Below are 15,776 nucleotides of genomic sequence, written 5' to 3' on the forward strand. Positions count from 1 at the left end.
ATTTTCTGTACTAACCCTCAAATAGAGAAAAGAGCAAGAGTCCAGATTTCTTCCCTGTTTCCCAATTCCACCTCATAATAAAAAATCTCCATATTACCTCTAAAATCTTGAATCCCAAGTCCTGTTCCCCAAATTTACTTTGCTGGTTGTTTGCTTTGGGGAGATAAAATTGCATTCTAAAACCATGCTCTTGAAAATGCTTTCTACTGCCATGTACTATAGTTCTGAAAGGAAAGAGTTTGAAAAATGTTTTTGGGGCACCTGGGTGGTTCAGTCGGTTAAGCATTAGACTCTTGGTTTTGCTCAGGTCATGATCTCAGGGTTGTAAAATTGAATTGGCACATGGTACCTGGCTCTGTGCTCAGCAGGGAGTCTTCTTGAGCTTCTCTCTCTCTTCCGCTCCCTCTGCTGATCTCCCACTCTCTCTCTAAAATAAATAAATAAATCTTAAAAAAAAGGTATTTTTAAATATCTGAATATTGGCCATTAGAAGAATGTTTTCTCTCATTTGATTCCAAAAAGCAGAACTTGGATCAGTGGGTGAAAGATACAAGGATGTGCTTTTAAGCTCAATATTCAATCAGTTGGCAACTCTTTCTGGCACCTACTATATACCAAGCATTATTCTAGCAGATGAGGATACAGTGGTAATAAAATACAGTCCCTGCTTTCTTGGGGCTTATTTTCTGTGCAGCATCGGATAATCAGTGAAAACCCAAGTAGACTTATAGTTTAATGTGAGGTGACAGTAAGTATTATGAAGAAATGTCAAGCCTCTCTGGAGAAGGTGACATTCAAGCAGACACTTGAATGTAGGTAGGGAGCAAGTCATGCAAAGGCCTGCAGGATGTTGTTCTCACCAGACATTGGGAAGGGCAAGTAGTCTTAATCTGGGAATATAAGAAGTTGGTTTCTTGGTGATTTTATGGATTTGCCATTCTAGAAGTTTAGTGTCTGAATTACCTCCGAGAGAGTTTAAGAAGATATCTCTGCATTATTAGGTGGTTGAAACTAGTCAATCTTGAGATTTTTTTCCCAGCTTTAAGATTTTATATATTTACCTGACAAAACCATATGGCTTAAAACTTAAAATAAGAAAAACTTAGGAGAACAGAAGATGCAAAAATGTCTTTGGGAGAAGTGAACAATAAAACTATAGGTTGAGACTGTTTTTGTATGACCTTGCTCCTTGTTGACATTGCTATTTGGAGATCAAATACCGCTAAATATAAAATAGGATGGGGGCGTGATGAATCAGAAGTTAAAGTAATTTAGGTCATTCAGTTATGCACAGATGCATAACTACTCGTCAAATGATTCAGAAATCATAGGAAATGACTTATAAGAGCTGATACAAGCTTTGTATGGGAAGTAATTTTATAAGAAACAATTGTTTATAACTCTTGCATGATGCATCATTTTAAATTAGAAAACCAGAAACGGTTGAAGAAGTATTTATAAATTTCTTTGAGCTCTTCTGAAGACAAGCATTTCCACAGATTTTCATTTTTATTTTTATTAAAATTTTTACTTTAATTTTTAAAGTCGGGTAGCACATAAAGATAATTAGAATTACAATTTATTTACTGTTGGAGTTTAAAAAAATGGACTGGTTTATGTTTTTGTGTCTGAGCCTCAGAAAAGGAAATATATTTTAAAATTAAATTAAAGGATGTTGATATTACCTAGAAAACTCCTAGAATTATAGCATTTTATCTTTTGGAGTAAAAAGTACATGCCATAAGTGATAGGTAAAAAAGTGAGCATATTTTAACATCAGAACTTGGCATTAAAAATAGACTCACATGGACAATTTTGTACGTCATGTCTTAACTTTAATCAAGTAGTTTTGTAAACCAGAAAGAGCTCTATTTTATTCATGCATATGTACCTCCCTTCTCCCTCTAAATTGAACACCTATCAAAATCAGTGAAAACTATACATAGAAATTGGAAAGTACACACAGTGGGAAGGAGAATAGAGACCAGTAGGCATGACAGGAAGGGAAAATTGAGTGCCAAAGAGTAAAATATTTGTGAAGCATCACATTGTCAGTCAAAAGAAAGTGCCAGGAATTGAACACGCAAGAGTTTCTAGTCTCTGGGCCAACTCCAAGCTAATTCTCCCCCTTAACTGGCATTTATGGAGAACAGATGTGGTGCCACTGTAGTGTATGTGAAATTAGTTTTGCCTACTTCTTTTCTGAACACATATGTGTATTACACATGTATATTTAGCTAAAGAAGGACCATATTTTGCCAAATTCTCACCCAACATATTTTTCTAGTAGCTTAGGGGATGACTGGAAGAACTTGGGAAGGAGGCCAAGGGATGATAAACGAGAGGGGTCAAGGCAAAATAGAGGTGGGAAGATGTCATGCTTTTAGCACGCATGGTTGATAGCATTGTTCCTGCTTTGCTTTTGTGTTTTCAAATGAGGATATCGTCAGGGAGACCAATGAGCCTGAATTGTATAAAATATAAGAGATTACAGAAGAGAAACAGCTACTCAAAGCCAAGTTTGCTTTCAGGACGTCTTTCATGGAGACCACAGGCCTGCAGTCTCATGAAGAGTGAGAACTATTTGAACAGTGAGTGAAATAAAACAATTAACAGAGCCACATGGGGGCCAGGCACTATAGTTTAGTGAAGAATACTGTACTTAGGAATAGCATTATCATTCACAAAATAATATGTATACCATCCCACTCTTAATTTGTGTAGGCTTGTTTCTTGTTTCCCATAATTGGCTTGAGCACAGGAAACTTGCGAAATTTAGGAGAACCTGGGGGGAAAACTCATGTTGAGAACTCATCTCAAATTCACCCACAATAACTGGCACTTAGAGACCATTGGCAAATTGAAGCTGAGGATAAGCAAAAGAATGTTTGTCATGTTTTCAAGGAGTTTCTGACCTCTTAGCATTCACACAGGCTGATCCTTCTGTAAAGAAAACTTGTGCATACAACCTAAGTTGCCTAACACTTAGTTACCTTTCAGATGTTGCTCTGGACATTTTTCCTAGAAAGCTTTCTGTGCCCCCCAAACTGGGTCAAGTGTCCTGTGCTTGTATCTATGTGGCTCTTATTCTACTTACTGCAGACCTTGTTGATCTCCTTGAAGACAGGAATGACTGTAAGCTAACACCCAGCATAGTGCCTCCAAATCTGGAAATCTTCAAATTTGCTGGAGCTCAGGGTCAAGGGGAGAAGTAGGGGAAACATGAAAGCTCTTCGAAGGTGTCCTATTATGAAGCCTCTTAAAAACTCACTTAAAGAGTTTGATTCTAGTCCAAACATCTACTCAGTGTAAAGCAGAGCTCATCAACATCCTAAAGCATGTTGTAATTTAGCCAAAGTAGAAATAAAAAATCAATTGATTAAAAATATATTTTATAGCAGATACTAGAAACCCATGGGCCCCCAATTTAGTTCTACTGGCAGTTTACCTTTCTAGGCATATACTTAGATGTTTTATGGGACAAGGACCAGCTGTTATTCCTTCTCATAAAATGGGCCTTTAAGTGATGGAGAGATAGAGATTGTGGTGCTGAGGTGAGTACTTGCTCTGCAGAGCATCTCCTGTCATTTTGTTCTTCACTGCATGTTCCTGGAGCAGGGGACTCCAAGGCAAAGGGCACTATTTATGTTGCTTTGGCCTTGCCCCTGTCAGCACATTTGTATGGACACAATCTGCACTCAGAGGCTCACTGCTAAAACACCCACTTCACTGAATGATGACAACGCTCCCTGGTCTCATACAATATAAAATATTGCAACTGAAAAGTTGTCCTTCTCTGCTTTAGGTTCCCCTATGAGAGTAACCATAGGATTATCTTTGGAAACTTTGTCACGTTTCTGTTTTATTTTTTTTTTTAAGATTTTATTTATTTATTTGACAGACAGAAATCACAAGTAGGCAGAGAGGCAGGCAGAGAGAGAGGGGGAAGCAGGCTCCCTGCTGAGCGGAGAGCCCGACTCCGGGGCTCGATCCCAGGCTCCTGGGATCATGACTTGAGCTGTTTTAAAGAACAAAGACATTTCTCTGACTTCTGGGATGCTAAACCATGCGTATGCCTTTGGTTTATCTCAATCTCAAAATGCTAACCAGTGTCACTTTAGTTTTAACTTTTAATTTTCATAGGACTTGTAATCTGGTCCAGTAGGTTTTGGAGGCAGCAAATTACGGCCAGCTTTATAATTTCCTTAAAAGGATATGATTGCCTCTTAAAAGCTTTTTGCTACTGTGGCTCAGGACCATTGAATTAGCCATAAATCTTGCATGCCCTTTAGATGACAATGTAAAACAACAATACAGTTGGTGCGAACAATAGCTCATAAAGGGTAAGTAATACTGGAACCCTACTGGCCTTGACATTCTGACAGAGCAGGATACCCTGAGGAAGCCCGGATGGAGCCAACCTTTATTGGCCCATGGGGAGGAAAAGAATGCAGGAATGGCAAAGTCTGAAGGAGCCATTTCATACACGACAAGAAATATTAGAGAAGAATAAATAAAGTCACTCTTGAGTCCAGCTTGTAAAGTGATAGTTGAGATCACCTCATTTATGGCAAGTGTAGGTTGAATTTGCACTTCATTTTTTGATGATTTTTAAGAGAAGATAAAATACTGTTATATAAATTTTTAAAAAACTAATTCAATTATCACATCTTGTAAAAAGTGAAGACTAAATTGAGACTAACACACAAAGTGTTTTGAAAAAAGGTATTTTATAGTCTATTTAACTTGGAACTTTAAGATAACTTTTATATTCATTTTAACTTCAAAAATAGTTAAATGGGAGAACATATGATAAAACAGAGGTGGATAAAGACATCTATGCATCTTATTATTGAACTAACTTTTTCCCCAAATTGAGACTCTTAGGAGAATAATTAATTTTTTAGCACCATTGTTACACACTATTTACAATCGATTTAGCACTGTGTTAATTTGAGATCCAGTAGTAAAGGGAATATGTTTGTCTGCCTATAGGTTAAACTTCCATCAGTGGACTTAGGCACTGGAGTAGTTCATGTCCCTTGTATTAGTTTCTTGTGATCACCCTTGCAAATTGTCACAAACATAACAGCAGTTTCTTCCTTCGCAGTTCTGGAGGCCAGAAGTCTGAAATCAAGGTATTGGCAGAGCCACACTTCCTCTAAAGGCTGTAGGGAGGGATCCTTCCTTGCCTCTCCAGCTGTTGGTGGCTTCTGACCTTCCTTGGCTGTGGCAGCATAACTAATCTCTGTCTTTGCATGACCTTTTCCCTCTGTCTGTGTCCTTTTCTTACTCTTGCAAGGACATTTTCATTGGGATTAGGATTAACCCTAATCCAGTACGATTTCATCTTGAGCCTTAACTGTTATAGCTGCAGAGACCACATTTCCAAATAAGGTCGCAGTGTGATGTTCTGTGTGGACAAGAATTTTGGGGATGATATTATTCAACCCCATCATAATGATTATAAATTAAATCTTCCAAAAGGTAAATTAGAATCTTTTGGAGTGCTCTAGATTTTCAGGACTCCAGGTCACGGCTTAATAAATGTGTACCCCATCATACTTGACGGGGTTCTTGGGATCAGGAGGAAAATCAATTTTGAATTACAAATAATAAAAACATTAGAAGCAAACATTCCCTAAAGTAATGTTTACCTTAAGAAATAGAAATAGAGACCCAAATTTCTAAAATTAGGCCAGAACTGACTCATAAAGGGATCACATATACATATTTTCTTTTCTATTGACTTTTTCCTGAATCTTCATGTGAATTTTTAATTTTGATTTTAGGAAGAGTTTGGAGCAGATGTTTGAGCCTTTTTTTGTACTTAAGTAGATAGAGTAGAAAAATGACCCAGTGCAGATTTTAGCTTATATGATGTCTGACTACCTGAATGATTTTCAACACAATTATCAAAGTAGACTATTAATACAGTTCTTAAATACTGTATTTTATTTCTTAATACAGTTTGAATAGCACACTAGTAATTTCTAACGTTGATATTTAAAAAACATTTTATAGTTCTTTATTATATGTGTACTACTCAGTGTAAAGAGCCATGAGTATATTTTCCAAAGAAAAATGTTGGTAACTTCAGTCCTGTAGTTAATGCAGACTGTGTATGTCATTGAGACCTTTATGAGGTCAAGAATACCTGATCTGAGAGTTTACTTTCTTACATATTTTTATCTCTTCACTTACCTGCTATCTTACTTGGTTCCATTGAATTAGTACTGACCTACATTGGATGGTCTTTATATAATTGGTAATTGTACAGTTAACAAAACATAAAATTGTTTTACAAATTCTATTCTGGTGAATTCTAATATGCTATTTGTGTGAGAATGTGTATAAGAATGGGTCATATCCGTACTGTGTTTCTCAGATTGTCAGAATATTTCTCAGACATCAGAATTGAATACATTAGGGATGCCTGGGTGGCTCAGTCGGTTAAGCTGCTGTCTTTGGCTCAGGTCATGATCCCAGGGTCCTGGGATCGAGTCCCACATTGGGCTCCTTGCTCAGCAGGGAGACTGCTTCTCTCTCTGCCTCTACCTGCTGCTCTGCCTACTTGTGCGCTTGCTCTCACATGCTCTCTCTCTCTCTGACAAATAAATAAATAAAATCTTAAAAAAAAAAAGAATTGAATACATTAATCATTCCTAGATATTGAATTTAGGTACAGGTGTGTACTAAAATCTTTATATTTCTATAGAACTTTCAAACTGCTTTGCTACCTATCTATGAATAGAAGGAAATGGTGATCTCTGTGTGCTTTGTATATTCTGGTATCCTACACAGTGCTCAGTGTAAGAACTCTATGACAAATGTACATTCTTTCAATACTTGATGAATGAAAATCAGAAATGTCATTTTAGACATCAATGGATAGTGATGACTTTGAAGTCTCTGAGAAAGAAAACCACACATCCGGTCTCCTAAATGGAAGCAGTGAGGAAAAAGCCAGTGGTTGGCTCAGAGCTCTGTTTCAGGAATAAGATTGCCAGAACCTACACCAATTAGAGGACAACATCTTGAACTCCCAGAAAAAGCACTAGTATTTGTCAGGGGGTGATTTCTGGTCATGGATGAACCTTCGTCTTGGTGTTTTCTTTGGGGAGAAAGCCCACTTCAGAGACTGGAAGCCCACTCCTGCCATTGGGGCTTGGAGGGGAGCCCTCTTGTGCTAACCTGAGCATGATGCACACAGTCCCTTGTTATTCCCACAGCGGGGCAGCCGGTGTCCTTCCTGGTGCAGCCAAAACTTTACACTCCGTGCAGTGAGCTCTGATGAGTCCAGATGCTGGCTGTGTTCCTTACACATAGCATGATCTTTGCATTTCAACTGTTGGGGCCTTTGTTGTCAGGGCATGTCCGGGGTTCCGGAGAGTTTGTGTGGGTGCATGATGGAGAGGCCCAGAATCCAGGCAATTGTCTCACTGCCAGGACCAGACAGGCTTAAGGAAGACACTGTATTTATGTGTGTGTTATTAAAATCCCGGGGCAGGACGTCAGAACACCTATAGCACCGAGTGCCCCAATCCTTCCATTCAGTAGCTGCGATTTTTAGCAAACCACCGGTGAATGTTCTGAGCTTCGGTTTCGCTTCTGAAAGTCAAATCTTGGGGCATGAAACGAGATAGATTCTGCATTTCTGAGATGCTGCATTCGCAGTATGAAAGGCCCTCTGTTGCCTCGTAAGAGGTGGATGGACCACCCGGCAAGGAACAGCGAACAATTTCTTCATGATAGACTTTCTTGTGTAACAGACAAAGGAACAAACCCCATTCATATTGCATTCTCTATGCAACAGATTTGCTTGCCTAACCTAACCCTGGAAGGTAGACCCTACATCACTAGTGACAGTTCAGCTCTGGAAGGAGATCTGTATCAGCCACATCTTTTGCACCACTTGGCATCCTTTGACCTCCTTTTTCCGGATCCTTCGGCTGCCGGTGTTGTTCCAGCAGCCACTATGCAACCAGCTTTGCACAGACTTGTCGGACTCTCGGGATACTCAGTGAATGTGGTTCTCTTGTTCCTGCTGAGGTCCAGCGGTTTCCTGAGCATGGATATATGGGACTGGTTTGTGTCCATTCAAGCAAACTATTCTTTCCTGTTCTATTATCACTGTATCATGGGATCATAAGTAGGAATGACCGCTTACCAAAGCTAAATTCTCTAGACATGATGTTACACCATGACAAGACAAACAGGTTCTAACCTCGCCATTTCTAATACTACAGTAGCTTGGCTTTATTTAGGAACATGTTTCCTTCATTTTAACATTTAGTCTTATACCTGGTATCCCTCACATTTCCAAAGATCGCATTAGGCCTTTTGCTTTTGTGAAAGACCTATGTTGGTACCTGTTTTCACTAACTGAAAGAAATCTGAGGAGGATTTTTGCTTTTATGAAAAGGCAGAGAGTGAAAATAGCGTTCGGTGTCTGTTTCCCAGCGAGTCATTAGGGAGGTAGCGCTCACCCTGAGAGTGTCCACAGTGTCGCCGTCAAACTCCTTCCCTGGGAATTACACTCGGGTGCCAAACCGCCAGAACTTCAAATTGTGTCTGTGAGCATCTGTGCTTTATCTCAATTTAGTTTGTGCATCTGTTAGTGACATGTCTCCTAAAGTATCAAAAAAGCATAAGAGAGGTTACCTTCTGAATCTGGCAACACTCAAAACATTTTCCATATAAATGAATGATCGTTGCTGCTTTGCTCTAGGTTGTTTTGGCTTATGAAAGCTTTCACAGAACGCTCTACTTTCGGAGACTGGGGGAAGCTGCAGTTAGAATAATGCCAGGGTAAGCAACTTGATTTCATTTTGGGTATTGGATGTTAATATTATTACGTTATTAAAAATAATATAACATTTGTATTTTAACATAGTCATGTTTCTCAGTGGCTCCTTGGGGCTTTGTACAAATTTGGGGAAAGGTGGAATTGCTGAAGACAAGGGCTACCTAGTAGTGACTCTGGGACTGGGTCGTTGAATACTGTAGTCACTGCCAAGATAGATAACATCCGTTCGAGGACAAAGGGCAAATGCAAATCGAGAGAGAGAGAGAGAGAGAGAGCCAATCATAGAAAAGAAGAAATGTTTGTGCAGAAATAATTAGAGATCAGAGGACTCTATTATATTGAAATAAACTTGTGTATGATATCAAGAAAATTAAAAATAATGTGACTGTTTTCTGTACACAGTCACAGGACACAAACCATCAGTAAACTCATGTTAGAAAGTAAAACAAAAACACCTAAAGACTTGGAAAAGACAATCTAATCTAAGGTTATCTGAGATCAAGTCCCTGTCCACTCATGATTCAGCCTAGTTCAAGAAAGGTTTATTGAACCCCTACCACATACAACACATTAAGCTACACAGGAAGGGTGATGCAGATTAAATAAGTAATTGCAGACTTCAAAAGATTTACACTTTGAAGATAAGCCAAGCAAAAAATATTTGAAATACTAGTGGAACATGATAAGCACACAAGAAACACAGACACAATTTTATTTAACTTCCAAGTAAGATTAAATCAATTTTGTTGGGGATCAAAAATGACTTTGTGATAGACAAAGCCCCCCTTCCCCGCCCCTCCAGATTCACACACATATAAATAATTATTGCCAAAAAACATATGGAAACATATGTAACCTCACTTATAATTGAAGGAATATGAATTAAAAAAAATGTAGTGGGAAGAATTTATTTTAAATGCTTAAATTTATCTCTCTCTATGTCAGGTTTATGTCTCAGTAAGATCTACCTTGACCACCCATATAAGATAGGAGCCCACATCACTCTCTTTTCCCTTACTCTGAATTACTTCCTTCATAATTCTAACACTGTAAAGAATTACATATACATACATACTATATATATACTATATACATAGTATACTACTTGTATACCATATATAATATATAGTATTTTACAGAATTTATATTAAATACAAAATACATAAAATACAATTTTGTTTATTCCATAGATAAAATAAACTATAAACAAAGAAATAATAAATACTGTTTATCTCATCTGTGAAATGTGAGCTCAATAAGGGGAAGGACTTCAATGTATTCCATTCACTGCTATATCCTTAGCTCCTGGAGCAAACCTGGCAGAAGATGGATGCTTAATAAATTTCTGGAATAAAGGAAAAAATGACTGAAAGCAAGTCTTCAATTTTTTTCCTCTGCATGGAGAGCCAAAAGATCATAAGATCTCAAGATCAGACATCCAATTAGTGGGGAAAGGACTCTTGCTTAGATCTCTGGCATTTTCTAAGCCCTAATTATCAGAACAAGAGCACAGAGGGTTCTTGGGCAGTGGCCTGAGAAGTAATAAAATGATACTTTGCTTCTTACTCAGTATTTCCTGAAGCACATTCTCCTCAGAAACCTTACAGCAAGGAAGGTGCTGCCAGCAGAAGAGGATGTGGGCATTTCTCGGTGCTGCCTGAGATACCATCTTGGTCGTAAAAGCCTCCAACCTGCAACCCCCACAACAGCAGGTATGATTTTCAGGATCAAACTGGCTACGGTTGTTTTAACAATGCCCAAATGTGAGCAAGTAGACAGCATCACACTTGCCTAGTGGGAGTATAACTTGGCCTAGAGTTTCAGAAGTATCATTTTATAACATTTATCAAATGTCATTTCATTTTAGAAATTCCTTTTTCAGGAATGTCTGTCAGGAATCTGAGAAGGCAGTGTGGTGAAATGGTTATAAGCAGAGACTTTGTAGGTCAGAGGAACTGAGTCGGAGCCCTGCCTTCTGCACTTACTGGTTGGCAGGAGGCAAGTGACTTACCTTCTCAAGGCTGTTCTCTCCTCACATATGGAATGAGACTCATGACAATGAGGGTTAAATGAGGTAACTCGGGTATTTAGCCCAGTGACAGGCACAAAGTAAACAGTAAATAAATGATGGCAATTATGACTATGTTAGACGTGCACAGAGATATTAATTTCAGTATTACTTATAGTTGCAGAAAATTAGAATCCAGCTAAATATCAAGTAGTAGGGCACAGGGTAAATATATTTTGTCATTCATGCTATGGAAAACTATGGAGCAGTTAATGATAATATTTTGAAGAATATTTAATGACATAAAAATGTCCAATAGGGGGAAAAAAGCTAATGTGTTCCAATGATTACTATATGATACCCTGTGCTGGTTTTAATATTTTAAAAAAATCTACATAATAAACCTACAATATAGGTACAGTTTTCTCTATTTATAATTAAAGAAATTAAGTCCTTTGAGATTACATAGTTGGTAATTGGCAGAATTTATTGTTGAACTGTACTCACAGAGAAAACATTGGAATTTTATATCTGTATTTATCTATAAATGTATAGATATGTATATTTATATCTTTATGTGTATAGATATGTATGTATCCATGTACATGCATATATGTGTGTGTGTGTGTGTGTGTGTGTGTGTGTGTGTATGAACAAAGTTCTGGATGCTAAGATTTCAGGCAAGTGTTTTTTGTTTTTGTTTTTTCTTTGAGGAGGGAGAGAGGGAGCTGGGGAGGAGCAGAGGGAGAGAAAGAATCCCAAGCAGACTCCACTCCCAGTGTGGAGCCTGATGTGGTGCTTGCTTTCACAATCCGGGGATCATGACCTGAGCCGAAATCAAGAGTCAGACACTTAACTTACTGAGCCACCGAGGCCCCCCAAGTTTACTTATGTTTAAAATGCTTTTGTATTTTCCAAATTTTATGCAATAGATATATATTAGTTTGATAAAAGAAAAATTATGAATAAGTCAAAATAATAGAAAAGTCTTTTTAAAGGAGGTAGTATAGAGAGACTGACAGAAAAGAACATGGAAAACACAGAAAAGTTGGGCATCCCTGGTGTATCTGGCTAATCAGAGGAGTCTCGCGTTTGTCAATCAACATATAAGTAGAGGCAAAGTGGCTTTGAGTTTCTTGATCAAGTTTATGCACAAACAGTTCAGTTAGCAAGTATTTTCAAAGACAAGAGTAGTTTTCTCTGAGGTTAATCAGGTTAAAGAGAAATGACTTTCATTTCATTTATATCGGGTTGGAGGTTTCAGGATGACATATATAACATTTTTAAGGAAAGTGGAAATAGAGTGACAGTAGCTTTTGATAAAGAGGCACAACTGAAGTCATTGCTAAAAGGTAGTGAGTGAGTGTAATCTCTCTGAATGAGAAAGAAATGTCATCTTGATGAAAACATCAGCGTTTAGGGGAAATGAAAAGGAAAATGAGCCAGAGAAGGAAACCCAAAAGTAACTTTCATGGGAGCAAGGAAGATACTGTAGTCAAGAAAATAAGGAAAACATGATATGCTGTTGAGAGGTCAAGGAGGGTGAAGAGTGAGAAAAGGTAATTGGATTTGGTGCTTAGGATTTATCTACAGTTTCAAAACACTGGTGGCAGCAGAAGCTGGGTTGTAAACTGTTAGACTGTGTGGATGTGAATCAAGTTTAAGAGGCAGCTACCATTCAAGAGGTTTGGTGACTGGGAAGGGTTATTTCTATGGTGAAAGGATAAGGGTGTGAGGTACAGGGAGATAAATCAGCAGGAAAGAAGTTGTATGAGGGAGAAAGGCAAAAACGGCTGGAAAAATTCCCAAGGGATGTTATACAGAACGAGATCAAAAGTGAGTAGACTGAGTTACTTTGGCAAAAAGAAGAGGTATCTTTTCCCCCTCAGATAGCAAAGAGAACAAGAACAGGATTGCAAATACCCAGTGAGGTTTTATAGATTCTGTGAGAGATTAGGAAAATTGAGGAACCTTGTTTCATAGGGTCTCAATTTTCTTGGTCAAATGGGAAATGTGGTCCTCTGTCTAGAATAAAAGATAATGGGTGGGATTGGTTACTTAAGGATAGCAAAAAAGATGTGTGAAAATCATTGTGGGAAGACAATGCAGATCATTACACTGAGATAGATGGAAAAATTTCCAGGTAACAATGTGCCCATGTGATCTTGGAGAGCACGATTTTCCCTTTCAGATTCCTCAGTGTCTTTGGCAATACTCAGGTGCCTGGGACCTTGCTCAAGAAATAATATTCTTGAGCACTTATGGAGTGATCTGCAGTTTATAAAATTCATTTGCACGTCCTTTCATACAGAGTAAACTGGTAGTTGGACTTGATCAAGACAGGCAATGGACAGGGTGGGAATTTTCCTGTAATGTTGGGGTGGGCTGCCTTAAAAATGTTGCCCTCAAATGCACAGAGGAGCAATGAAACCATGCCAGTATGTGGGATGAGGAGACTAGAGATCATATGAGGTTAAAGGGCATATTCTGTAGCAACAGCAGGAAGTGTGGGAAGTTAGGATTTTGTGGTCAGAGAGAATTCTGTTTTGCTTTATGACATATATTATAAAAAAAAAGCTCCCAAACTTCTAGCTTCTTAACTCAATTAATGAAAAAAAAAGGACTTCTTTTATTGATTTCTGGAGATATTTTATCATATAAATAAATTATTAAATTTAATCAGATTTATTTTTAGGCTCTGAAATATTATTAAAATATCTTCTAATTTTTCTTTTATATAATAATCTGATATTTCTGGCTTCTCTCTGATCAAATAAATTACATCTATAGCTATATCTTTATTTGACTACATCCATGTCTATAGTTATGTGTATGTCTGTATCCCTATCTACATATCTATTTTTGATTGATTGGTCTTGCTTTAAACTTATACATTAACTTAGCTGGTATTTCATTCATTCATATCCATATTCATTGCATTCATATCCAGAAAGAAAGTATGAATTCTTTACTTCTCCAAACAAGAAAGAAAAATCCCCTAATATTTCCTATCATATGACTCATGTTTGATGTGTGTATGTTTTTTTAAAAATCTGGACACTTTATTAAGTTTTTAATATAATTTTAATAATTTGTTTTATTTTATTTTAAAATATTTTTATTTATTTATTTGAGAGAGAGAGAGAGAGAGCACGAGAGAGACAGAGAGCACGAGAGAGAGAGAGAACATGAGAGAGAGAGAGAGAGAACATGAAAGAACAACAAGGGACAGAGGGAGAGGGAGAAGTAGACTCCCCACTGAGCAGAAAGCCCAATGAGGGACTCATTCCCAGGACTCTGGGATCATGACCTGAGCTGAAGGCAGACACTTAACCAGCTGAGCCAATCAGGTGCCCCTCTAATAATTTGTTTTAGTTGATTTTGGGGGTTTTATAGATAAAATAATAATAAAAATGATTGCTTTTCTCTCCGTATTTATAGGATTTTTTTTTCATTTTCTTTATTTTATAACCAGAACTTTCATTTCTTCATTTATTGCAAAACTAGAATTTTAATCACAGTATTAATAAACTTAAGCTTATATTTTTATTTAAAAGAAATGCTTTCAAAAATGCCATTTCAGTATTTAACATAGGTATTCTTTATTATGTTACCGAACGTTGGAATGATGTATTGGAACTTATTAGAAAACTTCTCTGGCGTAGTTCTGTAATTTTAGGAAGCCCCTTCCAGCCAAGTAAAGCCTGCAAGACCGTGTGAGAGGAAAAACCTGGGTGATCTAGGTCTGTGTTTGTAGATCTGGCTCCTGACTCTCAGTCTGCTCATGCTTACTTTATTTCCACCACCCATCTCATAAATAGTAATTCTCATGTTCTGGTCCCTCTTGGTACAACTTTCTTTAGCACAATCTGCTATTGGCTGTTATCCCAGCTCTAATCAGCCGCCTTTATTCACAGACTCTGCAATTGTTTCTTCTTGGTTCCCTGTGCTCAGAAACAAACACATGTCTGCAACCTCTTCTGCAAGGCTCTTGGAATGCTCCCGTCAGTCTTCTCCTCTCTGGGACTTCTTGATGGGGTTTGGGCGAGTCTCAGTCTGTCCCTAAGTCTTTTCATCATCGATGACATTTATTATATTTTTGTCTTGTTGAACTAAAATGCTACTTAAAATGACTTTTTCATGTTGGGAAATTCTTGAATTTTTGAGATAACCACACTTAGTTAGAGTGGGTTATTTTATATGGTATAATTAAATTCTGTATGGTAGTCCATCATTTTAAAAATAGATTTTTCACACCTATGTTCATAAGTGAGATAGAGTGTTTTGACATTAAACAGATTTGGGTGGGAAAGACCACATTCATTTTGTGAAATAAATTAAATAATTTCAGAAATTTTCCTGGGATTTTAAGTGTGAATTATAAGGAAATCATCAATTTGAAAGCTTGAAAGCTTTCTCCAAAGGGCTTGTCAGGTTTAAATGACCTCCTTCCAGTGTGGTTGAGAGTAGTTCTTGGATGACTTTTTCACTTTGTTACTGAAATAATTCTTTGTAAGGTTTCTAACTTAATTCTGGAGATTTCAGATTAAAATTTACCAGAAGCTTATCATTCTCATTTTGATTTTCAAATTTATTACATTTTTGTTCATATTTAAAAATTTTAAACCACAAGTTTTCTATAAATTTGGTTGAATTGTCTATTAAATAATAAGAGAATGTAAATTTAAAAATTATTTTTAGTAAAAATGTTTTAACTGCATTTATTTATTTATTCTGTATTTATATACTATATTTATTCAGTATTTTCATTTTTTTCTAAATACTCTAATTTTTTTCTTCAATTCAATTACTTCATCGGGAAATATTTCTAAACATTTATAAATATTTTAACTTTAATTTATAAATTGATATATTGTAATCAATGCATTAAAAGTAAGAATTAATATACCCATAAATTATATTTGGACTTTTTTGGTGGCTTAGCAAATGGTTATATCA

General features: G+C 37.0%; 1 long non-coding RNA gene across 1 annotated transcript; it reads left to right on the forward strand.

The window, feature by feature from the left end:
- Positions 1 to 8,736: 8,736 nt before the first annotated feature.
- On the forward strand, positions 8,737 to 14,813 carry LOC116878292. Its single transcript, XR_004384828.1, has 3 exons — positions 8,737 to 8,811; positions 10,380 to 10,521; positions 14,735 to 14,813. It is a non-coding gene; the product is annotated as an uncharacterized LOC116878292 (long non-coding RNA).
- The last annotated feature ends 963 nt before the right edge of the window (positions 14,814 to 15,776 follow it).

The sequence above is a fragment of the Lontra canadensis genome, unplaced genomic scaffold (assembly GCF_010015895.1).
Source record: "Lontra canadensis isolate GAN:19392208 unplaced genomic scaffold, GSC_riverotter_1.0 scaffold1, whole genome shotgun sequence".
Classification (NCBI taxonomy): domain Eukaryota; kingdom Metazoa; phylum Chordata; class Mammalia; order Carnivora; family Mustelidae; genus Lontra; species Lontra canadensis.